This window comes from Ischnura elegans, chromosome 11 (genome assembly GCF_921293095.1).
Source record: "Ischnura elegans chromosome 11, ioIscEleg1.1, whole genome shotgun sequence".
NCBI lineage: Eukaryota > Metazoa > Arthropoda > Insecta > Odonata > Coenagrionidae > Ischnura > Ischnura elegans.
This window is the reverse complement of record NC_060256.1, coordinates 95484834-95506326: the sequence shown is the minus strand read 5'-3', so window position 1 is coordinate 95506326 and position 21493 is coordinate 95484834. Positions and strand designations below refer to the sequence as shown.

The 21493-nt window shown below is 37.4% G+C and overlaps 1 long non-coding RNA gene across 1 annotated transcript; it reads right to left on the bottom strand.

The window, feature by feature from the left end:
• Positions 1-2067: 2067 nt before the first annotated feature.
• LOC124168195 lies at positions 2068-21226 on the bottom strand. Its single transcript, XR_006866864.1, has 4 exons — positions 20853-21226; positions 4510-4831; positions 4082-4432; positions 2068-2650 (listed from the first exon to the last, which is right to left on the bottom strand). It is a non-coding gene; the product is annotated as an uncharacterized LOC124168195 (long non-coding RNA).
• Between the last annotated feature and the right edge of the window lie 267 nt (positions 21227-21493).

The window sequence follows — 21493 nt, the reverse complement described above, 5'->3', positions numbered from 1 at the left end:
CAAACTTATTTAAAAACGGCAAATAAATGTTTACAATACAAAAAATATACCATATAAACTATTACCGAAATGTCAAACAAGATTGAAAAGTATAGATAATCTTATTTAAGAAAAAATATGTCGGTTAGTTGGAAAACACATGAGGGCGTAGAATCCTTCAGATAAAAAACCCACTACAGGAAAACGCCCACACAATAAGGGGGGCGTGATTGGGGGGATGGAATAAGGAATAATAATAGGAAATGCAATATTGGCAAAGTATAATTATATACAATATAATGTCTTTCTTCTGGCGAGGTGGAGACTATTAAGTCCCCTCTTCCACTTCACCTTCAGATGGGCTCTCAGTCGGTGCCTTTGCAATGCCTAAAAAAATCCGACAAGTGTGATGTGACCAGTGGAAAATACGAGATAAAAAAATAATTAATAAAATATCGTAATTGCCACGCCTACCATGAAAGAGCGAAATTCACTCGTTTTTCGGCCCATTCTAGAGTATGTTCTACCTTCAAGAATACAAACTAACCTCCGTTTTGAATCTCCGAGGTGATTGGGTTTTCCCCGGGAAAAGACGTGGTTCCTCCTACCCTGAACATATGCAGTGTTAAGCCAATTGATTTTTAAAAGGGTTACGTCCAGAAGATGGGTGAGTGAATACACAAACACTCGGTGGCCAACGGATAAGAGCGAGCCTTTGAATCGCGCTCACGCCGATGGGAAAATAAAAAGCAATATTAAATATTGTCTGGTCGATCTCGTTCGTTTTCATTCCCTCCTTTTCGCACTCGGCCAGAAACAAAATCTCTTGTACCCTTCTTTGGCTTCTCACCCCCTCATTTTAAATTTGCATGCACTTGGCTTAATCTCGATCCTCACCAAACCAACCAAACTTCCAGCTAAATAACTGGGTTAAAACTACGGAGTAATATCATTTTGAAACACTGAAAGAAACTACTGATTATTACAACTTTATATTTTAGATTTTCCTCGCTACGGAATAGCGGCCCCTTACCCATTCCCTATTTCCCCTTGATTACTGCCTCGAGAGCAATGCGAGTGAAAGGGAGTAGGCCGTATTTATAAAAGGGAACACTGTAAAGGGAAGGGGCACTGCCAAAATTCCTCTTAAACACTTCATGTAAACCTACCTGAATCGGTAGAATACTTTAAAAAATGACTTCAATCATCCTCATTAATATAATGGTCGATAGCCTTGGTCAACAGCTGATAGTCAAATAACTGTCTATATTGACTTTTTGATACTTACAAAGGAAGAGTGTGACACCTTGTTTGTCCGCATACTCCCCCTAATACTTCAGTGACCATTGACCTCATTCATGTCGACTGGGTGGCAAGAGGGATCTGTGGACCTCGTCCATAACCTTGGCAACCAAAAGTCCTTTGTTTAGTAGTGATGGTTGTCCAGATAGTGCGGAAGAAACCTCGTAGAAAATGGACCCACGCATCACATCACACTTATGAAGCTGAAAATACTGGTATGCGGACAGTACCGCATTGACTTAATTTTTCAAAACAAAAAGATTGATAAAATTTTAACGGATGCACCCAGATTATGAGGTCAAAAATACTTTCTTTTCTGCTGTGCAATTGTTTGAATTCAATAGCCACAGCAGTACAAATATATGTATTTCTTACCAATGAAAACTATTCAAATAATCGTACAATGTTGATATTTTCCACCGAAACCATCAACGTGAATGCATAAAAAATAGTTGCAGCCTCTGCAATCATGGAAAAAAACAATTGAAAAGTGGTACAATGATACTTGGATGGCTCATATGGATCAGTGCTTTCGAGACACGCTCAGACTGCTTAAATAATAACAGCATTGAAGAAAAGTCATCAGCAAAAAATAAATGGAAAAGCGCAGTACTTCAAATGTTTAATGTTTAAAGCTAATTCTGCATGTACTTACAGAAAGGAGGATACAGGAAGGCAATATAAACATAATTGTTATAATACAACACATAGACACATAAATCATGAAAATAGTCCCCAAGCAACTAAAAACCAGGTTTAAAAAAATGTTTTAATAAACATATTCAATTGGTAAGCAAATTTGGAAATATCCCTTTATTTTAAACATAGTATCTCATATTATCGTACGATTGAAGAACGTTTTTGGGAGCAGTTAAAATAAATATACCACTAACCTCCTCGTAAGACCTCCATTGGAATATGATTCCAGTGATAGTGAAAAAAAATATAGTAGATACATTTGAAATTAGATCGTAATCTAACGAACCCAACCATCGCAGCAGCCCCTCTAACGGCGAAAACACTACGAACTTGAACTGAATTACGCATGGCGACGACCTAAGTACTGAGGCGGTACCAACTATTTTCCTGATAGATAAGCTACGCATGTAGACGACCTACGAATCCTGATAGATTCTTTCCTACCCTCCTGCCTAAATATCCCATAAAGCTTTAAAAAAAACAACACGTTACAATAAATAAATTACAATGAAGCACTAAGCAATAACATAGTACACACAAACAGCCCGCAGTCCACTACTCCAACAAACACTACTCCAGGCCTTCTCCTTCAATTTCTTCTATCTTCGGCCCTTGAGATGTAGTTCAATGCAACTCTTCTCCAGGGCAACGTAGCATTCAGCAATATCACCTGTTGCAATGAAAAGCATCATTTGAACTCACGATAAAACTAACTATCTCATCGAGGTTTGTCCTCGGTAAAATTATTAAAAATTATAATTCCTTACGGAAGACAGGCTAAGCAAGAACTGGATGAAGCAATTCAAATCAATTCATTTACTTATAAGTATACGCAAATTGATATATTTGAAGGTGACTGAAATTAATTTTTTCTTAGTTGAAGCGAAGAGAATTTACGAATTAAATAATTTCTAGCACAATTATCTTACTCAAATGTTTTTTACATGGCCTTCATTAAAAATATGCACAGTGATAGTCTAGGATTTGATCACAGGGTAGTACTAGAGTAAGCAATTGTGTTGCATTGCATTATTGCTTTTATGATTGAGAGAACCTTTTGTCTGGGGATAGGCCAGCTTTCATATCAATGTCATACGAAAAAATTATTCAGAAAATTGAAACCTTTATAAATAGTGAATGAAATGAAAGAACTGGAAATGTTAATTTAATGTTGATATCTATTGAGAAAGAAGAAATAATAGCAGCATAATATAATCTCAATGAATAATTACATTATAAATCACAATAGACCTATTCGGTAACAGAAATGATTGTTTCCTTCAATTTTTGAAAAAAAAATAAATCTCTTCTCAAGGTATTTGACTAAGTAAGTTGTGAAACCCACTGTCTAACGGGTAGAAAACTTTTTAATGGTAGGTAATTCTATAATGAACTTTTTACGATTACTGGCTCATAAATTTTTACATCGAATATGAAAGGCAGTTACCAAAGCAGCAATTAACCAAAACGCAATAATTTATACAAAGTCAAAATCACATTTTACCAACAATTGGTTTACTTTTGCTATATTTATGAATTCCATTCCTACCATGAAGTACCTAATTCCGTTGAATCCGTTCTGAAGTCTTTAAAATCCAGAGCAGTTCCGTTTTCTTCCGAATCGATTCCGGGAATGAGAACATAGTTGCAATTCAAATTGTGAAGAGAGAAATGCGTATGTTAACAGAAATTCCGCATTTAAACCGAGAAAATATTGAGCTAATAGCACTTAAAAATCAAATGAATGCAGCAGCTTATTTAAAAAAATAATGATAGATATATACAAGACTTTGATATAGGTAATTAAGGCAATTCCTCAAATACGCAAATACGTTTACAGATTTAATTAATTTATCAAGACCCTTCACTGTCTATTGAACTTGAATTGTGAAAGTATGTTTCAAACATCGTCACATTAACGTTAAAATTAAGTTTGAAATGCAAAGTTAAAAAGAAAACGGTTGCTTAAAATTAAACCACTTTCAGTTGAAAAATATTCGTTCACATAACTGATTTTGTCCAATAAATAGATTTTTAATTTCAAAGTGAGATCTCATAACATATGAATATGATTGAATTGAATTGTAGAATGTAATCTTACTGCAACGTGATGGCGCCGAGAACATATGTTCTTCAAGAAACGTAGAAGCATGATCTATGTCCTCTTCGACCGTCGTCTTCTGTCTTCTGCTCGCCAAATCCGGGGCTGACTTGTGCCTAGGGAGAGGTAGGATTAGTATGCACATACAAAAATATAAAACCCTTGCCTAGCCTTACGTTACGCAAAACATTCGGCCCTGAAGGTCCAACTCAAAGCCAACGCTCTCATCATCTTCTTGGTGAGGTCCTCTTCGAACCCGTCTCCTGGCTTCTTTTCTTCAAAATCCAGAGAAACTTGGCTGTCTTCATTATATCTTATCCTCTTCTACTGCTGTCTTCTGCTCTTCAAAACCTGGAGAGAGGTAGGATTAGTAGGCACATAAAAAAATAAAAAACCTCATTAGTTGCAACCATTTAACCATACTTAACTCTTCGAGTCAATTCCGACTCTTTCATTGGTGTTCTTTTGATTGACGTGGTCACTCATGGAGATTTTTGTACCTTCATACCTTAATTCATACCATGTGTCGTTTGTGTGCAAATGTGAAAAAATGTGTAAAAGTCGCTCGCACGAAAGTATCACTCATTTGCCGAAAACACCACGCGAAGAACAGCCTAACATTCAAACCCCCGCCCCCTCATTGACGCCTTATCCCTGCCTTCTTCATCCATGCAGCCGATGACTTGAATTCCTTCATTTGGTGGTTTCACTCTTCCTTGCTCCGTAGACACTTTTCCCAACGCTTTCACTCTGTAAAGAAGAGAGAAGAGAACTCAAGTTAGTTCGTAAATCCACATATTATCCTTCACAAAATGTCTAAATTACATTCAAACTCTTATAGTCTATTTCTCAAAAGATTTAAACAATACATAAAGACATCCGAACAAAAATTTATGGTTCGAGATAAATTATATTTATCCTGAAATTTATAGAAAAATGCCCACGGTGTGTCATATAAATAAGGTATGTTACACATCGATTGAAATTAGGTCAATATTTAATCAATAGATGAGGTTTCATTCCCTCCGGTGTTTGCAAAGTTAATAATATAAAACGTAATTTTTTTGATTCATTCTTTTAATATTTCCAAGCATCGATCTTTTCTCTCCGACCGGCAAAATTACCTATAATCAAACCAAATAATAATTATCTTTAAGTGATCGTAGTTTCATTACCATATCCCAAGGGTTCGGTTTACATTCAAAGTTGCTTCGATACCTGTAATATATAAAAGTTCACCGCTGTCTTTTTGCGTAGCCTTGGTAATTATTTCCTTCAACATACACATTAAGACATAGAAAATCACTCTTCTAACGCATTTCGAAAAAGATGGATAGTCAATATCACACCCAAAATTAGTTAAAAAATCAGAAATGAGGAGTGTTGAGTAGTAAACCAACAAATCATTATTTTGCGTTAGCGTCAGAAAATTCGCTCTGTTACGCCTACAGGCCGAGAGAAAAGTGAAGGGTCCATCGATTTACAATGAGAGGAAACTTAGGAATAACTAGAATTGACAATTGACTCCTATTCTTCACTTTTAAAATGGCTTTTGTATTGAGCACGCTGAGGTAGACGATAACCGTGATAACTCCATAGTCAAAAAAATATGATATTCACATTATGATACGCGAAAAGTCAATTAAGTAATAATTAAATCATATCATTATTGTTGAGCCTCATTCACTTCATCTATTCATGCACTTAGCTGTGTTTGAGCGAATGACTCGATGTCTATGTTTTATTAGCTTCTTTACTCTTTACATGCTTCTTGTGACATTTTCTCGGATGATCTTTGAAGAATGAGTTTAACTGTCGCAAATGAGTGTGAGAATGGGAATAATTTGTTCAAAAGTTTTGATCCGTTAATAGGAGAATAAGCGATTCCAACTTCAAGTTTAAAGGAGGTTTATCGCGAAAATGCGCTTCTATGTCCAGGAAGTCTTAATATTATAAAATATTTCATTTATAACTTTATATTTTTCAATTATATAATCAACACCTAAGGCTTTATAGTCATGTGTAGCAAATATAGCGTTAAAACATATGCATAAAACAGCATGTTACCAGATTCATAAAAATGACATATACACTATATAGAAATAGACATCAAACTGCCTTCACACTTTTGAAATGGCGAAATCGATAAAAGGGCGGCAAAATGAATTTACCATCGAAAAAACTGACGATAACCATAGTTGATGCAGAGAGATAAAGTTTGAAGATACCGCAATAACGATTAATTAGGTTTACTTCACAATATAAGTCAACGTCGATTTGACACCTTCAAAACATAATATTCAATACGTAGACCCCTTCGTGAGATATGTGTAAATATACATTTTTGAAACAGACGCATTTAGGCATCATTGTGTCGTGAAATAATAAAATTATCTATGACTATATATGACAGACTCAACCGTTTAAAGCTAAAAGTAACGGGCGCACGTTTCCGTAAGGACAATATCAAGACTGGCGGGTGTCTTTCTTCTCCAACAAATTCATTCCCATGATTTTTCGAAGGTAGTAGGTGTCGTGTTGTTATTCCGAGCGAATCAGAGAGGTTATCCCAGCACTCATGATCAGGGACGAATGCAGGCCATCGCATTCGGAATGAATATGTCAAATGGGTTCCAAAGCCCGTTTTCAAGGAGAAAATAAATTGCACAGCCTGATGCACAAACCCACATGGAATGCAAAGTTTATCGTTCAAAGCAGTGAAGAACTATAATGGATGGAAAAATAAATCCTAATTCAATACTAAAATGCCGAAACGACAAAGTGGGGGAAACATCACCAGTTGAAAGATGTGAAATTGCATACCCTGTGTTTCACGGGAATAAGTAGAATCTGAATGATTGAACAGGCAACACTGAAAAGTAGAAAGGCATTGCATAAGTCCTCTGGGATCGCCGAATGTCATAAAGTAGCCAACAGCTTACATTCGTTAAACTCAATAACGAAGTATCTATTCACGTTGCAAATTAACCCAGAAAAAAATTTCCAATGTCAATTGCGAAGAACCTTAATAGTTAATCGACTGCTTTACATGACACTATCTCCCATTTTGTATGTCCCAACCTACTATCGCAGGAATTAAAAAAATAAGATTTTGTTTTGAAGAAGGGGAAATCTCTACACGCTAGCTCTCTACTGAAGGGGGCAATGCAAAATGACAGTAGCAGAGATACAAGGATAGAGGCTTTCGAAATGTGGTGTATCAAAAGAATAATAGGATCAAATGGATCAACGGAGTGAGAGAGAAGGGTCACGTAAACCATGATGAGAAAACGAAAAAACAGCGATGCCTTGAAAAATGATGGCCTAATGATCACAATCGTCGAGGGACTGGCAGATGGCAAGGCCGGGAAAGGAAGACCTCGAATGAAATGCATGGAACAGGCAAAAAAAGATGTGAAAGAGATGAAATAATTAGGTGTGCAAAGAAGATTAGCTGATATGAGAACTGAGTGAAGAGCAGCGTCAAACCAATCCTAGGATTGTTGACCAGTGATGATGATGAGCCTTAACAACCTGAAATTATTTCATAAATATGTTCCATGATTGTTTACCAGTGATGATGATTTGGCATTAACCATAAAGTGAAACCATATGTAACTCAATGAAAAACAGTGGATTCACGACATACTAAATTTAATATGATTACATAATTAATTACTTATCATTATAAATATTATGATTAGCATTATATATATATATTATGAAATGAAACGCAAAAAGACAGCTCGAAAAGCCAATTCATCTGGCTATCAACTTTCCTGCTCACAAACGTGAGTAAAGTTATAATTACATGTACATGATACCTCGCAAGCCGCCTAAAAGGCGTGTGACAAGGGGTGTTAGGACTCCAGCCATATACACATAAAAAAATGAAGTGCTCTAACGAAGTTGGGACTAGCGTTTATTAGAGTCCAACATATTACTTAATTTATCGCTTCTATCGGACCTGGAAATATAATGTGGCTCTAATATTATGTTTTCCGTTTTGCTTTTGAAGATATCCATTCTCAATCGTTCAAGCAATCTAAGCCTAGCGCGCAGCCTCCGAGTCTCCAATGGCTCCCAGCCTAATTCGCTTAGCATCATGGTAACGCCGTCTGTACTCCCGTAGCTGTTTTTGACGAAACGCGAAGCCCTACTTTGTATTTTGTTCAGTGCACGGATTAATTCTTTCTGCACCGGATCCCCTAAGCTCGCTACATATTCAAGGTGCGGTTGGACGAGTGTGAAATAGCACCTTTCATTTACTTTCTCATCCGAAAATTTTCCCACAATACGCTCGACCAATCCTAAATTACTCCGGGCTATGCTGCTAATATTCCTTATATGTGTTCCCCACGAGAGGTTCGAGGTTATCGTTACTCCCGGGTACTTCACTTCGTGGGTTGCCTTAATGTTAATACCATCAACTGCATAAACATGGTTACAGTGGGACGAACTCTGCAAGAAATGTACCGTAATGAATTTGCTCAAATTAAGTTCGAGTCCCCACTCTTTTCAAGGAGAAAAACATCATTAATGTAATTAATGAACAAAAGGGTGACGATTACGCTTCCTTGTGGAACACCTGATGTTACTTTTACCACATCAGAGCTAATTCCGTCAAGAACTGCTTATTGTTTACGATCTCTGATAAAGCCGCGTATCCAGTTTACCACTGTTGCGTCTAATCCGCATTACCGTAATTTGTATAAAAGTTTGTTGCCAGGTAAAGTGTCGAAAGCTTTCTTAAAATCTGCAAATAGTGCGTCAACTTGCCTTTTCGATTCACCAGATTTGATAACATAGTGAAGAAAGAGCGCGAGCTGTTTTTCGCATGATCTCCCGTTTCGGAATCCGTGCCAACAGTCATGGAGGAAGTTACGTCTGTCCAAGAATGTCATGATATTGCTAACGATGATATGCTCAAGTATCTTGCCTATAATCGATGTTAATGAAATCGGACGGTAGTTGCCTGGGTCATGTCTGTTTCCCTTTTTGAATATGTGTGTAATGCTTGCAATTTTCCAGTCTAGCGGTAACTTTCCTTCAGATAGTGACTTCTTGAATATTATCTCTCAGTAGGGTGCGATCTGTTGAGCTAACTCCTTGAGGACACGCACTGGTATTCCCTCTGGACCCGGAGATTTACTATTCTTAATCGATTGTAGTTGTTTAGTTATACCATCACGTTGTTTAGGATGTCTTCCATCGATTCCTCAGTATATGGGATGTCTAAATTAAATTGAGTATCGTCATTAGTGTATATACATTTTCGAAGTGGGAATTAAACGTGTTAGCTTTGTCAATATTTTCGGTGACAAGGTTACCATCTTTATCAAATAAAGAATCTACGGTTGCATGTTTTCCCTGAAGCTCTCTCGCATACGATCAAAAGGATTTCGGATTTTCTTCGAGTAATTCACCGAGTACTTTTTTCTTGAACTTTCGCATCGCAAATCGCATTGATTTCTTGGTTATTTAGCGTTGTGCAGCGTAACTTTCTTTAGCTTCAGGTTCTTTCGATTTATTACATAACGTAATGGACTTTCTGTACATGTTGTATAGTTTTCTCTGTCTCTTAAGTTCCCTTCTGATATCTATGTTGTACCAGCGTGGTTCCTTATGCATTTCAGTTTTTGCGGAATATGTTCGTGGATTCCTTGGCGCAGAATTTCTAAGAATTGTTTCCATGTTACATCTGTGCTTTATTTCTTTGATATAGCTACGAATTTATTGTAGGAGTCATTAAGGTTCACACCAAATTCAGTGAAGTTGCATTTATCAAATAAGCAAATATTGTGTTTTGGTTTTACGGCTGACACTACATCAATTTTTACATTGCAATGATTACTCTTTGATCGCTAATACCGTCAAAAATATCGACTTGTTTTTATCAACTTAAAATTACGTAAATAACTGATCCGTATATATTACATGTAATATATTTAATATAATATTTAATATAATATTACATTAATTATTAAATATTAATATAATATTATATATATTTAATTATAATTTCCTGCGGATAGATGCCTTCAGTGATAAACAGGAGTGATGAATTGTAACATGAAAATATTACGTGCGCGACTACTTATTACGAATTTCTTTCTTCTCCTCCATAAATAAAATTGATAGAATGTTATTTATTGTTTATAATTTGGGAATGGGCTGTTTTTTTACCATACAAACTGCTTCTACGATACTGCGAGGGTCGCACTAGTGTTAGGCGGGGAAACAAGCCAGCTGATCTTTCTCAAAGAATATTTGCTCAAAATTTCTTTCCAGGGAAGCAGACAATCAATTATGATTCGAAAAATGTAAAACAAAACGGATCTTCCGCTTAGTTTTCAGCCAATCGAAACGCACTTCCACTAACAGCGATTGTCACTCTATGCTTTGGATCTTGATTGAATGACATTTGCAAATAAGGAATGTGAGGTAATATAAGCAATGGAAAAAGGGACTGTGGGAATGACCGTGGCATTCAGAAAAAAACCTATTACTTGACCTCTCATTCCAAGGGACAGAAAAAACGGCCGTGCTTATCAGGCTTATGATAAACTAAAGGAATCTTGGGATAAAGTTTTGGAGAAAATTTTAGTTCAGGTAAGTGAACGATAAGATGAACAATTGATAGTAAAATACTTCTTTACATGATGCTATATGACGATTACTTTTAGGTAAAGGAGTAAGAGCCGGTAATATCAATGAACTAGATCAATGAGCTGATTCAGCATCTATAAATATATTAAGCGTTACAAATATTCATTAGGAGTCCAAATCACGAGACCTATAAAGAAACTCTAAAACGTTACTCATAAGAGAAAAAATGTATACGTTAAAACACGCCACGGGAAACATTTCCATGGCATCCAAGATAAAAGGAAGCCTAAAAAGTAGTGGAAAAAGTAATATTATTTGACGGATACCTCCCTATTTAAGAGGCATAATTAATTCGTGCTATAGAAAAAATGGACAAGTTCCTTATGAAGGCCATAGAAGAATGTCTATATAATCCAAATAGTCCGTAGGAAAGATGAGAAGGTGCAGAAACGATGAAGGTAAAACGAAAAAGGCAATGTTGTTGCATTTTTCACGCTCAACATGCATCATTATGGAGTAAGCGACTCGCTATCGTAATACTCGGCATCTATCAATTTCTATCGTGAAGGAATACAGAAAAATTAGGGGAGACGTTCTTTTTTTCTAATTTAATGTCCGTTACTTTGAATGATAGAGCTCCAAAACTTCCTACATCAACGAAAGACCTTACAACGAATCTAATAGCCTTGCAATGGATAAAAAAAACAATCAGGATATTAAACTTTCAATCAGGAATAACTGCATTTGTTACCATGAACATTGTTCTTGATAGATACCAAAAATCCATTGCGTATGCCTAGTTTTATAATTTCTCTCTTCACGTAGTTACAATGTTGTCATTTCAGGTATGGAAGTTAACAAAAAAAGAGAAAAGTAAGAGTGTAATGTGGTAGTTCGCCTCACACTCACCTTACATCATTATGGAGCCAGTGACACTCGCTATCGTAATAGGACCGGCCAAAAAGTGGCTTTTTTCAGAATCAAATATGCGCTATAAGGGACAGTTGCCAATTTATATCGGGGTCTTAGATCGGAATTGTTTCGAAATCTGTTATTTTTAATCTTTAATCACTGCCTGAAAGCCCTTAAATTTAACATTTCTCAAAAATTCAGGCTGAATTGCGCGTCCAATGCCTATGGATAATCACTACAGTTAAGCTTCTTTTACCAGTATTCAATGATAAATACAGCATTCAAGATCATTTTGATGAAGTTTTAAGTTTATCTAAGGAATTATATGGTTATGCAATGGGTGAGAATGACTACCAAGTTTTGAGTGCATGCGAACTCCGTGCCTAATTGCCTTAATGCAGCACAAAATTACGAAATAAATAGTACGAGGCATATGCATAAAGTAAGTCGAGTTACCTTTGTGTGTAAAAGGATTGTCGGATGCTGAAATTCAGAAACAAAACAGCAATCGATGCGGTGGCGACGCTCATTTTCACCAAAACGGAGAAAGTTTAAGGGAACTCGGAACACAAGTCGAAAATTGATGGCCACCGTTTCACGGGACATATAATGTGTCGAGTGGATTTTATGGAACCTGGGAAAACAGTTACTGCTGATGTGTACTGCAAAAAGACAAACTGATACGTGCGATACGAAACAAACAACGCGGGAATCTGCCATCTCGCGTAATTCTCCTCCACGATAACGCGCGTCCTCACAATACAGTCCAAACCAATAAGAAAATTCTAGATGATCTTTGGGAACTCTTTGACCACCAAACGTACAGTCGTGACTTTGTACATAACGACTACTTACTCTTCTTGCACATGAAACAGTGGCTCGGTGGACAATGTTTCTATACCGAAGAGGAACATGAGAACGGCGTTCTCAACTGGTCCAACTCTAATGAGGCGATATTCTATGTAATAGAGGGGTTGAGGAAGCTGGTGCAGCGATAGCAAAAATGCTTATAAGTGAACGGCGATCATCTAGGCAAGTGAACTAGGTTTGTAGCTAACTAAAAGTGCCAATAAAATGTGTTTCATATGAGTATATTTTTTCCTGTGACCAAACCACCCTTTCTTTAAGAATATGCCTTGTACAACTGAAATGTAAATTTTGGCAAATAAATGCATATTAGAGAACTTATTCAGACTAAAAATTATTTTTCTCACTAACGTACTGCATAAAAATTCTCCGCAGCTCTAACAGCTCTTTCACGCCTTAACATCAGTTCACTAGCTTTGTTATTATTCACGCGCTTACTTGATGAAATTAAACTCCAATCAATCATAGCCATTTGGGCAGTTTACTGTAGAGCAGGGGTTCCCAAATTTTTTGTACCACGCCCCCCCCCCTCCCCCGCTACACAGATCAGCTTTCCATTTTGCAATACCCTATTTCCACGGTGCCGTACATACCAACTCCTACTTGTACAAGTACTTGTACTCGTACAAGTATGTGCCGACTTGATACGGTGAGTAGGTAGATTTTTTTGTTCACTGTTGAATGCGGTAACGCAGAATGGAAAGATTCAATAATTGTACGTATGATGAAAATTAAAACAAGTATTACATGAAAAACGAATGTAATTACCTGTAACCTTCTTTGATAAAGTTTACAACTTTATTGAAACTTTACAAAAACAATTATGAAAACTTAGAAAGACTTTATTTCAAAGATCTGAGGAAATTATTTTTGTAATTTTTTTATTTTTTTCATTTGGGTGTCACGCCCCCCCAGGGGGGCGCGCCCCCCAGTTTGGGAACCCCTGCTGTAGAGTGATATTTGACTATTCGACTGATTTGACCTTTCCCGCGTCATCCAACCACGCTTTGCAGCCCCTACACATTAGCGCGACTAGTAACAGCCAAAGCTTCCTCCCCCATTCCAAGGAAAATCTCCGCAAAAGTTCGGCAGAGCTGAGGGAAGGGAAAGTATAGAGCCACCCGAATTCTTTCAATCTTGAAATTTTGGGCGCCTGAGTGTGTATGTACTTCATCAGAGACATTGAGCAAATTAGTCGGTGAACAGAAATTTTGGCCTGCAATAGAATACCTACAAAATGTTCATTGCACATCAGTAAGATTTAAAGAATTCCATCATCATCAAGGACCCAACGTTATTTAGAACTCTTGACAGTACACTTTCTGCTGTAACCCTACTTTCAGATTGTTATGATTTGTTACACATGCGAGAGAATATACCAGTTTATTACATCTACTTATCTACAGCATATTTTGGTCGTTTTGAGTTGAAAAGACTTTTTTTCAGATCAAGAAAGAGGTTTTTCACTAGCCCGTGAATTATAGTTTGTCGAACATTGCCAATACATGTGCAGCATACATTTCCAATTAGCCGCCAGATTTTTACCGAAAAATATGCGTCATAGATAGAAAAATAATTCTCCAAACAGCTTTTTTAGGTATTTACTTACGTAATTGGTACTTGATTAAAATGAGCATTGAAAATTGACAGTTGGGCTGGTGTAGCAAACGATGTAGACAGAAAATAAAAGTATATGATCTCAACTTTCGACAATTAATTCTTAGGAAGTACTCAGGGTTTGGAAAAGAAAGCTATCATCAAAGATCGCATTGTTCTAGAAAGCATTCCGCTCAAATAAGGGAAAATGATCCAAAAAATAAGAGATGTATTCTAACATTAATATAGAAAACGTCCATGAGATGAACCAAAGTTAATCTAGGATATTATGTTTAGGATTATATAGGATAGGATATTATATTTCAATAAACACGAAAAAAATCCAAGAAATAAAATTTATCCTCTCTTGCTTCCTAATAGAGCCGATTTCACTCAAGTTACTTTCCACCCCATTACATTTCTGTAATCTTTAAAGTTGTCAACAGATAAAAATCATAAGTAACAATTTTCCTGATTATCATTTTTTGTGAGGTGTAGCATTTAAGAGAAATTTAAAGCTGAGCTCACATACAACTATTTCAATTTTAACCATTATAACAATTATTATTAATTGACGGCTTCGCGTTTCCTTACAACTGAAGTATGTTAAGTGATTCCAATTCAATCAACGAGAAGCTTTCCAGGAATTAAGATGTTGAGTAGACCGTTGCAGTTCAGAATACACAACCAAAAATCAACTGCTACAAGGTTTCAAGGTAGTTGAAAAATCCACTTTGCTTTGACGAATTCTTAGGCGATATAACTTTAAATGAGGGAGGAAGCAGAGGCCGTGATTCATCACATGGGGTGGGCTGGGCGACGCGGAAAAGGTGGTAAAATGTCACTTGACACTCATCTGCCCCGATGGCAAGACAAAGTAGGAGGTTATATTTCAACAATTAAATACGTTGTTAAGAATCCAATAGTCATCCGACATCCTCCGGACCTCATACGACCTTAGTTAAGTTTCAAAGATAAGAAACATCTCCTCATAGCGTGTAAGCAACGAATCACCCGCCTCTAAGATTCAAGCCGTAGAACTAATATACTACATGGTAAACTACGTCGCATGATACTTGAACCAATACATCACCGGAATTGTAGTGCCCTTAGACGTTTCAATTCCTAAATTTTCGGCTTTCCGCATACCGCCGGGTTTCCTCTCCTCTATCTCCTGGGTTGGAGACATAGCCAAGTGGTGTGATAGCTGCTAGAGGGAAGCCATTGGAATTCAAGGAGGGGAAAGACATAGTAGGATGAGGTGTTGGAGGGAGAGAGAGTTGTGATAGGAAAAAGTGGAGTACTTCTCACTCCAAAATGCATTCTTATGCCTCAGCACCCACTTCCCCGTGATTTTCCAGGAGTAGGTATTCCTCCGCCGTACTAGCTATGTAAGTCTTGATCTCCAGGTGGGCTGGCGCCGGAGGGCAGCTTCGAAGGGCATCGTTCGTAGGACAGAGTTCGGAGACAAGAGGTCCGAGACTTTGAGTCTTCGAGCCTTTGAGTCGAAGGGCCTTTGAGGAAAATCCTTTGCGCGAAAAGCCCTTAGCGGGAGAAGTTCTGCGAATAAGTTCGGAGGAAGTTCGGAGGATTTCGAAGGATCTGGGGGGTACCAGAAATTTTGGGGGGTACACTAAATAATGCCACATAGTGATGAATCATGGTCCTATAGCTACGAGCCTGAATCAAAATGCCAATGTTCAGTGTGGGTCTTCCAAAGTGAGCTCAAAACCGGCAAAAGTTGTTCGCTCTCGCAGCGTTTCCAAGAAAATGGTCGCATCGTTCGCAACCAAATCAGGGCATGTAGCGACGATTGCTCTTGAAAATTAAAGAACAGTTAATGCTCGATGGTATACGATCATTTGCTTACCGGAAGAGATCGCTGAGATTCGGAAAGATAACCCAAATCGACGCATTACGCTCCATCATGACAATGCAAGCTCACACACCGCTCGAGTCATAAAGTCGTTTTTGGAACAAAACGTCTAAATTCTTGATCATCCTCCATACAGCCCGAACTTAAGCCCCAATAATTTTACACATTACCCAGAATCAAGAATATGCTGCGAGGATAGCGCTTCGAGACGTCTGAAGAAGCGGTTGATGCCTACAAAACAGCCATTTTGACTACCCCTATTTCGGAATGGAATAAATGTTATAACGACTGGTTCCATCGAATGCAAAAGTGTATTGACTATCGTGGAGAGTACTTTGAAAAACAAAAGAAATGCGTTATTGTACCTTTGATAGTTTTCTTCATTCCCAACACTTAAAAGGCTGCCCTAGTAAATTCGAAGGCATACATAAACATCACGGAAAAGTAGAAGCTGCCTGAAGGATACAGATGGACCACTTCAAAACATTGATCGTAAGATTTATTACTGCAAGTGACAAAAACGGAGAACTTATGACTGAAAATTTGTGATCGAATGTCGTGCGTGTCCATTAGAAATGAACAGCGGTCGTCCACATGACCTCTAGAGATTGCGAAGAGAGCATCGGGTGCTGCCTTGACCTTCTCTCCCTGAGTGGATAGCCTTAGACGAAGTATAGTTTAACTCTAGCATCCGCAGATATATCTAGACCACACACACCTTAACTGAGCCTACCTCTTAATGATCTACAATCAAGGCGATACTCTACGTATTTTTTCGGATTACATTATAAAGAAAATCTTAATATAGATCCCCATCCACTGGACGGTTTTTCATAATATCAAAAAAATATTTTGTTTGCTGATATCAATTCATTTAATAAGTAATTCGGGTATACTGGATCACTTGTCGTATGATAATATTTAGGAAGGATAATACCGTCCTTGCACCTCTGTACGTAACAGCGACTAAAATTTACATGGACTTATTTGGGAAACACTATGTTGTTATTGATACACGAAAAGGTTTAATTTAGTTCTTCAACGCCGTCAGTACTGGCCCAGGCTAATGTCGACTAATGTCAAAGAGGACCCCGTTCTGAGATCTCATCCTTGACGGTTGATAACCACTTCATAAGAAAGATGCTGCCTCTTGCCATTAGTGCTCGTGGAATAGAAAATTTATTGAAATCTCTCAGTCCAAATAATTCACCAGGATCAGACGAAATCCCTTCTCTCGTGTATAAGAAATAGCCGTAGATATTGCTCTCTCTTTGCCACTGATATTCATAAAATTCAAAAGGCAACATGAAGTATCTAATGACTGGAAATTGCCAATGGAACGCCGATATTAAAAAATGGATACAAATTTAAGAGATGGATTCTGGAAGAGTTGTAAAAAGGAGGGAGACTCAGTATTCAAGCAATCGAAAATGATTTAAGGGTTTATAGAAGATGAAACGGGAACTCAAATAAGAAGACCAGAATTTGACGGAGCAGAAGCTTGGATTGGAATTAAACGCTTAGAATCATGAAATAATTCGGGGTACAAGGTGCTTGACCGATAATTTATACACAATTTATTTAAAAGAAACAAATTGGGATGATAAAATTAGGACCCAGCTATGAACAATCACAAATTAAGAACGGAGTGAGACGAAGTTGTGTAGAGTGTAGCAAAAGATAAGAAGTCAAGAATAACATAAATATTGGGAAACAAACACGGAAGATGCCGACCAGTTATACTATTTGTGAAGCACAATAACCAGCGATGGAAGAAGCAAGAAAGAAATTATCAGTAGAATAGCCCAGGGGAAGAGATCTTATCAGAAAAATAATAGACCTAGATTCTTGTAAGAGCAGGATATTTGCTTGCTTACATGATATTAGCTTGATTATTAAATAAGGAAACGATTCATCTGAATTTACAATTGGAGTATGTTCCTCTATGGTAGTGAATAATGGACAATATCAGACGAGGAGAAACTGATGGCTTTCGGCTATATGAAAATTCATCCACTTCGAAATCTACATCAAAATTAAATGGATCGACCGAGTGAGGAGTGTGGAATTCCTCGGAAGATTGTGGTAGCATAGAAACCATTTGAAAACTTTAAGTAGAAGATAGATCAATATAATCTGACATACCTTGAAGTATTAATCTTGATGGCCTGATGAATTCAATATATTATAGTTGTCAACATAGCTAGCAGAATACATTGTTTGCATGTTACAATTCATTCATAAATCAAAAACTACGAAAAATTTTCGCCATCTATTACAAACTAATATTAATTATTTGAAACTTATCATAAAATTGCAGATTGTGGAATGTCTTTTTCCCTTTATCTTATCCCTCACTTCAATCTCCCGAATTCTTCTAATGAATTGAGATTCCGGACCTGAGAGAGCGAGTCCATTACATAAATTAGGGAAATGAAAATAATCCACAACGGAAGTACTCTCGTTCATGACCAAAGGCATTTCTACAGTTTAGAGCAAATAGGTCCCTACGACAGTTTAACTCAAGAATAAATCGTCTCCGTCAAGGTAAAATAGGCTCCGCTTGAATAGTTAATGACGTACTATGCTGTTATTACCGTCAATACTAGCTATCTGCATTCATTTCTTGGCATTTTATGGCAGCTCATGCTACGCTAACACTTGCTACGCTAACCTTTCTTTTCATATAACTAGCTAACATGGTAGCATGTTCGTGTCCTTAGCACTCTGCTAGTTTCTGATCAGGGGCCGTATTCTGTAACACCAAACCGATCGGTGCGGCACCGATTCGTCGGGTGCGACGTCACACCGACTCCCGGTAAGAAGTCGTGCGATTCTGTACGAACCCGGTCGGTGCGGCACCGACGAGAGGACGGGAGATCGTCGGTAGCCGTACCGACAGCAAAGAGGTGTCGGTACGGCCACCGACTAGTGGGTTTCATGAATTCCCCGGTGCGCATTGTACGTTTTATTTTGTTTTTACCTCATCACCGAGTAAATAATGAGGTTTTCTCCAATGTTATCTTTTTCTGCCCCTTCGAATACGCCTCTATAATTCACTGTGTCATCATCTATATTAATTACCTTGACAGAAATATAAGATAATGGTTAATAAAAATGAGGTTTGCTAACATATAATGACTTTCTCTCATTTATGTTACCGCACTTTCACTCGGCTTGTAATAGGCTTTATTTCTCTCTATCATCATTTACTTGCTCCTTTGACATAAAAAAGATATTTTTGATTAAATATGAGTTTTGCCGCAATGTTATAACTTTATATCACTCTGAATAGGCGACTGTTATTTCACTCAATCATCAATTTGGCGTTTCTCTCGGCATAGAAATAAGATCTTTTTATTTAAGTATGAAGTTTGCCACAACGGTATCAGTTTCTTTCATTTGTAACGGGCAACTTTATTTCATTTCATCGTCAGCCATTGATTCCCTTGACGATAAAAGAAGATATTTGTTAATAAGTATGAGGTTTACCGCAATATTATCATTTTCTCTCACTTGGAATGCGCAACTTATACATATGTATTTCACCCAATCACAATTTATTTACTTCCTCGTCATTACACTTCTTTTAATTGCACCCAGCTCCATATTTTTATAACAATTTCCTAACTTGTTCCTCTAATATTACATTTGCATTTGAATCCTACGTTCACGTTCCATGGTATGCTATTTTCGTCTGCTACGGTGCCAATGGCATAACCTTCCGTTGATAACATTTATACGGAACTTACTTATTGACAACTATATTACCAAATCATGAATAAATAGCATTATACGGAACCAATATTTAAAAAAAGAAACTACGATCTCAAGGATAGTTTCAATAATTCATTCCAGCAACAACAATCTCCATCACATACAAACTTTATTGTGATGCTGTAATATATTGTTTCCTTCGATTCTGTAGGTACAGCATTACTACCACACATTATATAAGCATTGTTAACAACTTATCCAATATCGTTTATCTTAATCTAGCAATAAGTCGTAATTTCCGCAAATAAAAAGATTGAGAATGATGACAACAAACTGTGCCAATGAGTCTTCACTTGTTTTTACCCTTCTTTCATTGGTGGAGACACGTGAAACTTCGGATATATTCGGATTTTCCCTGTTTGGGAAGGAAGGGGAACCGTACCGACTGGTTTGAAACCGACGACCTTACAGAATCGCTGAAAGTGTCGTCGTCGGTGCGGAATCCGTTGTCGGTACGGTTTGATTTCCAGTCGGTGGGCTTGAAAGGGAAACCGACCGGTGCGGCACCGACGAAATACAGAATACGGCCCCAGACCGCATTTGTCCTGTGTGCTTGTCCTGAGTCCGGCAAGCGAGCGCGTGTCTGGTTAAGGCTAAGATGAGTATTACCTGCCAAGTATGGAACCACCCCGTGTCACACACCGTAGTAATGTCTTGCACGGAAACACGTAGTGGTAGATGAAAGCAATAAACGCGAAACAACTGGATGGCAAAAGAGCGGGATCGTAAAACGCATTTAAGGAATCAGAAAGGATGGGTATACAACCAAATTTGAGAGATTCCATCCCTGTCCACATAACATCATTAAATATTAAAATATATTCACTCAAAATTTCAGTGAGCTACGGAACACTACCATTTTTAATTTCTCCTAGTTGACTTCATAGGCACCATAGCCACGTAGGATCAAACTAGTAAATCAGGTGAGTATTCGTAGAATAGAACACTGCTAGAAAATAGTAAAAAATGAAGTATCGTCCACTTAAAATAATATCACGCAATAAGTTTTAAGAACTGCATCGGTTTTCACAAACATGGAGCGACTAAGAGAGACAAGAGATACAGAAGATCTATACTATGGAATATTTAAAGATTTATCAAATAAATTCCATCAAGTGAATGGTATTTACTCACCGTAATTCGTTCGGCTTCCTCTTCCTCGCAATGGCTCATTAAACCCCTCCCGTTTCACGAAATTAACCCGCAACCCCAAAATTACTCGTGCACCTGAAAAGCAGAAGTTCGCATTAAAGGCTGGCAATATCTAAGAATTAAACGGTTACAGTTACCATAGAGGATAACTAAAGGATGATGGTGAAGGTAAAGGCTACAACAAATTATCATACTAACCACCTCAAAGGCGAAATGTGTGGAAAAATTAAAGGCCAAATGAAGCGCAGTAAATCCAAATCCGATCGCCAATATTTTCTCTCTCAAAGAAATTATATGACCGACTGCAACAGAGAGGTTTCGGAATGGCAGTAATATATCTGAACAAAATGAGTCGATTGCAGTCTCCTAGGCAGAAATATCAAGGACTTTCTTAAATGCCTTTTAGATACAATAAATGCGTCAAATATCAGTAACTCACCATTCAGGTAGCCACACTATAGCAATATTAAAAGTCGAATAAGGGTTGATAACTGGCAGACGAGATTATCACAGATAGGAGCTTGATTTTTTTTAAATTCAGGATTTCTCATAATCAATAGCAAAGTAGTGTGGCTGGTATGAAATGCAATGTGTTCCGAGTTTAATGTTAATTTGACCTTGTA